Source organism: Elephas maximus, chromosome 24 (genome assembly GCF_024166365.1).
Source record: "Elephas maximus indicus isolate mEleMax1 chromosome 24, mEleMax1 primary haplotype, whole genome shotgun sequence".
NCBI classification, from domain to species: Eukaryota; Metazoa; Chordata; class Mammalia; order Proboscidea; family Elephantidae; genus Elephas; species Elephas maximus.
In genome coordinates, this window is record NC_064842.1 from 11,020,264 (window position 1) to 11,028,832 (window position 8,569).

The window sequence follows — 8,569 nt, forward strand, 5'->3', positions numbered from 1 at the left end:
AAGTTTGGCCTGCAGATCCTGGCCTACATTTGTAGACTGTATTTCAATGGCAGTTTTCTTTTCAGGACCTTTGCCATGCTAATTTGGTCTGCTTGATTTATCTGTTGCAGCTGAGGCTCCCACCAGGTCCCTGCTGATGCTGCCTCAGGGTGTGGAAGGACTTTCACAGGCTGCCTCCCTCTGGGTGGAGGAAGCAAGGGTTGGGAGGAAGAGGCTTTCTGATCCAGGCTTCTTGTTGTGGCAAGATCCCCTTCTTGGTGCAGCCTGGCCACCTGGTGTCTCTAGGCAAGGGAGTCTCAGGCCCATGGCAATGAAGGGAGGACCACTCGTTGTGATGGAATCCCGCTTGCTGGCACCCCCGATTGCTGAAATCTCTTGGTGGTGAGTGGATTCTCAAGACCAGCAGGGAGCTGGAGTACTTCCAGCCAGGTGCTTGTTAGGGCAGGATCCTCCTTGCCAGTGCTGACTGCCTCCTTGGTGTCTCCAGGTAGGGGAGGTGAGTCATGGTCCCACAGGGACAAAGACGCTATCTAGGCAGGGCCACTCGAGTACCTGGATCTCCTTTGGCAGTAACTCCCTTTCTCTGTGTCTCTGGGTGGGATAGGGGAGTCTTGATCCTGGCAGAGAAGGAGAGTGCTTGCTGTCAGTAGAACTCCCAATCAGCCCCCGTTGCCAGTGCTCCCAGGCTTGGCTGGTGTTGTTGGCAGGATTGCCTTTTCGGTACGGAGTAGGAATGAGCCTACCTGGGCCACCTTCGCTTGCTAGATTTGGGGTCAGGAAACATGGGATCTGAGTCATCACCTCCTATTGAGTGGGGGTTTGTAAGATGCACTACTGCTTTTTTTTTTTTTTTTTTTTTGGTCTGAAGCAAAAGTCCCTAATTTCATGTTATAGGCAGAATGTCTAAAAATAAATAGATTATTTGTTAAAAAAAATTTCTTTAGGGGTGGGTGGTTTGATGAAGCCTATAAATCTTTAAATTATTCGTGGGGAATTGCTCATAGAAAATGAATCAAGGTTCTAGTGGTTGAGAAACACTTCAACGTCCGTGACACTGCTTTTAGCCAGGCGTTAATCTGCAACTAGAACAGAACTGACACATTGTAAATAAAATTAAATTAAAAAATTTGTACTCATTAAATACTTGTTGAATGAGTGAAGGAACTGATAAAAAGTAGAATCTCTGCCCCAACTTGATTTCAAAATTCAGATGGTTTAAGTAAAGATTAGATGGTTTAGAAAGCAAATAAGACAAAAATTTTCGCTGGCTCTGTCTAGCAATTTATTTTTCTGAATCCGGACATAGAAGAATCCCCTATAAATTTATAATAAGCATAGAGAGAAGAAAATCTAAATATGTTTTGTCATTGTACTAAGGACCAGAAAGTTTCTGAAAAAGGAATGAAAAGTGCAGATCCCAGAGACCTCTAGACTTCACGCAGAAGCTATTGGCCTGCCTGTGGTTTGGAAGATTGGTCCAGCACAGGGGCATGAAGCAAACCGTAACTCTAATTACAGCACCTTCAGAATGACCACAGTCAGAAATTTGGGTCACTAATGCTCCCTGAACGACGGGCGCTCCCACTGCTCCAGTTATGCAGAAAGACAAAGTGGCGGTATCCTTTGGCCAACAGAGGACTGTGTTCAGACTCATGGCCCTTTCTCAAGAAAGTGTCCTCTGATTTGCTAAAACCCCAGGCTGCCTGCAGAGGCCTTTAGGAGGAAGGTAAGAATAGACCATCAGGTGCGTCCTTCAGTGGACCCAAATAACCCCCCTTCACTTTGGAGATTCAGAGCTCTGAGAACATCTCCGAGAAGTCGCTCCTCTGTCTCCTCATTGTCGCGCCCCCATAAGTCACTATTTTCCCTCCTCCTATCCCAATTTGCCTTTCCTCTATTTGGCAAACAGGCCAGTCACAGCCTTCCCCTGAGTGGGCACTTGCTGAGCACCTTGTGAATCTCTAGCCCCTGGGAGACAGCTGGGTCCTCTAGGGTATGTACTGCCTCACCCCATGGACCTGGTTCTGGCTTCTGACAGAGGCTTAGTCCCTCTGCATTCCTCTGCTGATGAGCTCCAGCATGAGAAATCAGAGGGGCATGGCACAGGCCTCTGTCTACAGACTTCAAACACTAACAGCAGATGAGGCCTGGTGTTGGTTAAGGGCCATTTGCAATTGTAACTCTGTGTCTCAGCTGCACATTTTTATGTTTTGCATTACTAGCTCTTCCCGCCTCCCTCACACATGCCCTTGAGATGGATTGTGCAGGCAGGCATTGTCTGCACTACCTCAGTGGGAGACGGAGGCCTTGCCTTCACATTGAACATGTCTTACTTCTTGCATGTGAGGAGTGACCCTTTGTCGACTGGACATTGGCTGTTTTTTCTGCCATGGCAATTGGCAGTACTGAGCCCTTCCCACCTTCTATCCTGTCCAAGCCCTGGTGACACAATGGTTAAGCACTTGGCTATTAACCCAAATGTTGACAGTTTGAACCCACCCAGTGGCTCTGTGAGAGAAAGACCTGGCAATCTGCTACAGCCTAGAAAACTCTATGGAGCAGTTCTACCCTGTCACATGGGGTTGCTATGAGTCACAATAGACTTGATGGCACCTAACAACAACAACACAGCCTATACACGTGGCAGTGGTGGTTCTGTGGTTGAATTCTTGCCTCCCATGTGGGAGGCTCAGGATCCATTCCCAGGCAACGTACCTCATGAGCGGCCACCATCCATCCATCAGTGGGGGCTTGTGTGTTACTGTGATGGTGACCAGATTTCAGCAGAGCTTCTAGAGTAAGACAGACTAGGAAGAAAGGCCTGGTGTTCTACTTTTGAAAATCAGTCAGTGAAAACCATGTGGATCACAATGGTCCAATCCACAACAGATCATAGGGATGGTGCAGGGCCAGGCAATGTTTCATTCTGTTGTACATGGAATCACCACGATTCGGGGACCAACTCCGTGATAGCTAAGAGCAACAACACAGCCTATACCTGGGGAATAGGCTAACTTAGGTGTGAAACACTGAGGTTCCATGCAGGAGCCTCCCCCATGAGCATGGCTATACAAGAGACTTATCTTTCCGTGGACAGCCACATTTCAGAGGCAGAATGCTGAGTTCTGGGTTACCTACTCCCTCATAGCCAGGGCAGATAAAGAGTTTCCTGTAGGTCTCCTCTAGAAGATAAAAAGAATGAGTCTGTGAGACGAGCTTCTAGACATCAGGCCCAGGTGTGATTCTTAAGGTTGTGTCAGTTTGACAGGGCCATGATTCTCAGTGGTTTGGCAGTTATGATGTAGTTTAGCAGTCGTATAAAGATGTGATCACCTTCATGATGAGATTTGTTATAATGTGATCACCTCCATGATGGGATCTGCTGTGAGTAGCAAATCAGTTGAAAGGGAGTTTCCTTGGGGGTGTGGCCTCCATCCAATATAGGTGGACATTCTGGCAAGGTTTGTGGGCTTTTGCTTGCTCTGGATCCTACAGCTGGCTCCTGTTTGTCTGAACTCCAGTTCTTGGGACATGAGCTGGCAGCTTACCTGTCATCTTGCCTACCGATCTTGGGATTCACTGATCTTTTCAGCCTGTGAGGAAGAGCCCTTCTGTCTGACCTGCCGATCTTAGGTTCACCAGCCCCTGTGGCTACATGACTCAGGAGAAGCCTCTATCCTGACCCAAAGACTTGGCATGTTCCAGCCTCTACAACCACATGAGCCATTTCCTTGATATAAATCTCTCTACGTTTATATGCTTTATTGGTTTGCTTCTTTAGAGAGCCCAGTCTAAGACACCAGGTGATTAGAGGGAGTTCAAGGTGGTCCAAAGGGCTTTCCCCACACACTCTGCTCTCTTCCTCAACTGTACCATTTTCTAGAATTTTAGCTTTAATAGTCCTTATTGGACTTCAAGACACCCTAGAAAAGATACTATTCTGGGAAGTAATTCTCAATAACAGTATCCTGTGTGTTTGTGGGGGGGAGTGGGAAGAGCTACAGCATGAATGTGGTTTGTTTTCCTGAAAGAAATCAACATTCCTCAAAGATTTATTTTCATTTTGGAATGTTCGTATTCAAAGCTCAAGATATATCATTGAGTCAAGTGGAAAACTTGCCTGCATTTCAGTGACAAACTAGGACACTTCAAAGACTTTTAGGTCTTATTTTGGGCTGCTTTGGTCTATGCACCTTGGAATACCAGCCACGATACCCTGTCATTAGGGTGCATGGGAGGAGGATCCAAGAAACACTTCACCTATACCTCTTGAGGAATGGCCAGCTGTGAGATGGCGTCCTCTGTGGACTCATGGGGGCTGGAGGGAGGAAGGGGAGCTCACAGGACAGGAGATTTGACAAGTGTCTCTTGCCTTAATAAAGCATTAGACAAAGCATGAGAATAAACTTACTTACAGCTTATCACCTGGAGACTGAGTGACCAGAACTTGACTTAGGAGTGTGTCAATGAATGGTTCAGTGTCTATTCTTCTGCCGTAGAAAGCAGCAGAATTCAATCATTTGCAAATAAAATCAATCTTCCACCAAACCCACCTTTTCAGAGAGATTCTGAGTATGAAAGATACACATGCATTATTGTAGAATTCCACATAGGATGTGTGTTTTTAAAAATACCCTATATTACTTTCGAGTCCCTACAAGGTGCAGATGGTAATGTGCTCACTGCCAACTGAAAGGTTGGCAGTTGGAATCCACCCAGAGGTGCCTTAGGAAAAAGGCCTGGCAATCTACTTCCAAAAAAACAGCCACTGAAAATCCTATGGAGCACAATTCCACTTGGATACATGTGGAGTCACCATGAGTTAGAATTGGCTTAATAGCAACTTTTTTTTTAATCTTCTTTAATCGCAGAGGTAAAATGGGCAATAAAGTCATTTTAGAGATGAGAAAACTGAAGTTAAGGGGGTTAAGAAACTTGTCCAAGATGACCTGGCTGGTGAGGATGGCCAAGCAGAGACCAACAACCCATTTTCCTTGCATTTTATAAGCTGCCTTTCTCTACTATAATACGTGGCTTCCAATTAACAAGGAGAAAAATAATACCTTTCTATGACAAGGGGTTTGGTACAACTTTCATTTATTAAAGATATGAGTGAAGTGGAGAGTTTAGAAATACTGATATCTGCTTACTGGGCATCTTGCAGTACAAATCTGGAACTTAACTTTGAAACCTAGATTTTCAACTGCTTGTATGTGGGATCAGCACCCGTTCACATTTTGGAAGATCAGAGGGAGAAGAGCGGAGTGACCTCTTACCCCTGGGAACTGCAGGAGGCCAAGGATCCTGTATCCTGGCTTCTTGTACTGCTCGGAATGACTGTGCTGAAAGGGAGTGCTCCTGCATGCTTTGCACGATCTTGGGGTAACATGCTCCTCCTCACGTCCTCCTCCTTGCTGACAGTCATGGTGGCGATGCCCATCTGTTGCTGGTTGCCATCAAGTTGACTCTGACTCATGGTCACCTTATATGTAAGAGATATCAACTCACTTACTTTGGACACATCATCAGGAAAGACCAATAGCTAGGAAAGAACATCATGTTTAGTAAAGGGAGGGCCAATAGAAATGAAGGAGACCCTCTGTGAGATGTTTTGACATAATACCTGCAGCAATGGACTCAAACCTACCTATGATCAAGAAAATGGTGCAAGACTGGGCAACGTTTTGTTCTACCCATCTCTACAGAGCCCAGATCTCAGCACTGCCTCAGTTGTTCCACCAACCTGCGGTCCTGCTTTCAACCTGCTGTCCACCTGTGACAACTGTAGCATCAATCTTAGAAATCGAGGACCTTAAGGCAAAGTAGCAGGAGAAGGTGGGTCAGAACCCCACTCTTTTGATTTCTAATCCAGTCCTGCCTTCACTTCAGAGATCTAAAGCAAAGTGAGGAGACACAGCACCGAAACTCAACAAATTTTCCATTTCCAAAGATTATCCTCTAAATTAAGAAATTTTCCTTCATTAGAAACAAACATGACTGAGGGAAGGAGACTTCGATTTGAACACAGGTATGCACTCATTAAAGATTTTAGTCTTTCTCCTCTTTATTTAAATCTAGGTCAATCTGCCTGTCTTTACATTTCTAAATCAGAGGCTGTGTGATAGATTTCTCATAAGGATTCTTTAACCAATGAAACTTTTTCTGGCTCATTGACACTGTAATTTTTTTTTATTTGTCTTTTTTTTCACTTAACATGCACTTATTTGAAAAACAAATCTTGAAATTTTTGCCATTAGGCACACTGCCTATAAAACCGTCTGTTTGCAGAGAGCCTCTCGGGGGTACCCTGCAGGTGCCAAAGGCTCAGCAGCTGCAGCAGTCACATACTGATGGATTTAGGGAATGGAATGGACTTCAGATCCAGGATGACCAAATGAGATATACTTTACAACTCTAAGTGAAGCTTATGTTAAAAATTAAAAGGCCTTTATAGATGGTTTTTGTTTCTCCCCTGAGGCTTCTAAATCAGGAAGACAGCTTGCAGCAGCCCGTGTATTGGGTATTTCTTGCATGGTCTGGCTCCGTGAAAAACCAGAGGACCAACACATTTGCCCTGGTTGGATTTCTGGAACGAGGCTGGGAGAAGGTTGCTCAGAGGGCTCTTTGGAGGTCAGACTCCTGCAGTAGAAGGTAGATAGCTTTTCCACGTGGGTTTTGGCAGCCATTGATGTCACCTGCTTTTCCAAATTTCCTTGTGATTTTCATCTGCTTGTGTGTGGGGTAAGCAGCTAAGGTGGCAGCTCTGACAAATGGAACAGCTAATGAGGTAACATGGGCCTGGCTATTGTTCAAAGCAGATCAAATAAAAATACCGTCAGACAATTCCCTTGTGGTGTGTACATTTTCAACTATAAGTCAATGGTGAAAGTAGCTATAAGGAAATTGAAAGTGTGGTCCCATTGCAAGTAAGAGCCTTGATTTGTAGGGATTATGAGAGAGCCCCTACGCTTTATCAGCCTGGCATTAGCATGCTGGTACAGACTAAGATGGAGTAGGCAGAAAGGCCTGCGAATCAAATCAGCCAGGGAAAACCTTCTAGATCACAATGGTCTGATCTGCAACCAATCATGGGGATGGTGTAGGACAAGGCAACGTTTCGCTCTGTTGTGTGTTTGTGTTTATGTCTACTGATCCACGGGGTTGCAGGACTGACTTGACAGCAGCCAACAACAACAATAAACATAATTAATGGCAGGGACCTCCAGGTGTTTGTACACTTCTTCTCCACGTTCTAATAAATATAAATAAGAGGGAACAGGACCAGCAGCAGTAACTTAAAGCATTTTATTCTGAGGAGAAGAAAATAGCTCAATTCATTTATTTCAGATATTTTAATCCTTTAAAACAACTTTACTGGAAAAAAAATTAAAATCTTACTGAGAAATAAACCCATGAATTCATCATGTTGCCTGAAAAACAAAACCCATGCTTAATGTTCTAATATTATCCTTCCAAAATTTTTTACAGCACTTTATAAACACCATCCATCAGTGCAGAGCATGTGGGGTTGGTGTTACTAGAGCGTGCAATGAGTTTGGAACATTCTCTGTACAGCAGCCTCGCCTGTAAAGGTCAATAAGGGGAGCGTGCTCCTTTCAACAGCACATTTCTTGAAGATGCTCCACAAGGCCTTTGAAGATTTGCATGTTTACTAGCAGCAGTAAAACAGAGAAGAGCAGAAATGTTAAAGAAGCTCTAGATGGCTATAGTCCCAGGAACAAGTAAGCCTGGATCTGGAGCATAAAATTCTTCAGAAAAAGACTTTGAAGTTTGTTTCAATCTGTGAAATTCTAGTAACGGTCTAAATTTGCTCCTCCACATCTGGGGGAAATGATTGCCACAACAAATGGTATGGATATGTCCATTTGTTCATTCATTAAGTCAACACAGTTTTAGCAAAGGCCTCTTATTCATTAGAAAATGGTCCCGGGACTTCAAGGAATAGAGAGGTGAGTGGGATCCCTGGCCTTCAATGATCTTATTCTGTACTTAAAAGGGGAAGATCCGTAGTACATATGGTAATATGTGGTACAACCTAAAGATAAACATCATGAGCAGTATCAGGTTCAGAGATGAAAAGTTGGGGGAGGGCATATTGGTGGGGTTGATCTAATGGAAGGACTCATAAAAGGGTTTGTATTTCAGTCGAAGAATATGTTGGAGATCTACAGTTGAAAAGGCCAGGAGACATGGGAGAGTATGCCAGGCAAATGTATACCCTGACTAAAAGCACGGAAGTTGGAAAATATGCAAGGTAGGCTTGAGAAGAGGAGTTCAATTTGATTAAATCATAGAAAATGTGTTGGAGATTAGAAAGTGATTAAATTATATAAGCAGGCAGTGTAGAAGGTCTTGACAGTCAGGTGAAAGTATTCAGGATGGCTTACTTCCTCAGCCAGGTGTGCGTAGAAACGTTTTTAAGACTGTGCAAGGACACGTGAGAAATGGTAAACCCCTATCTCAAAAGGACCTTCTTGTTCCAGAGGCACTTTTACCCTGTTACAGTTAAACCTGCAAAAGCCAGAACCTGTCTACGGCAGAAACCTGT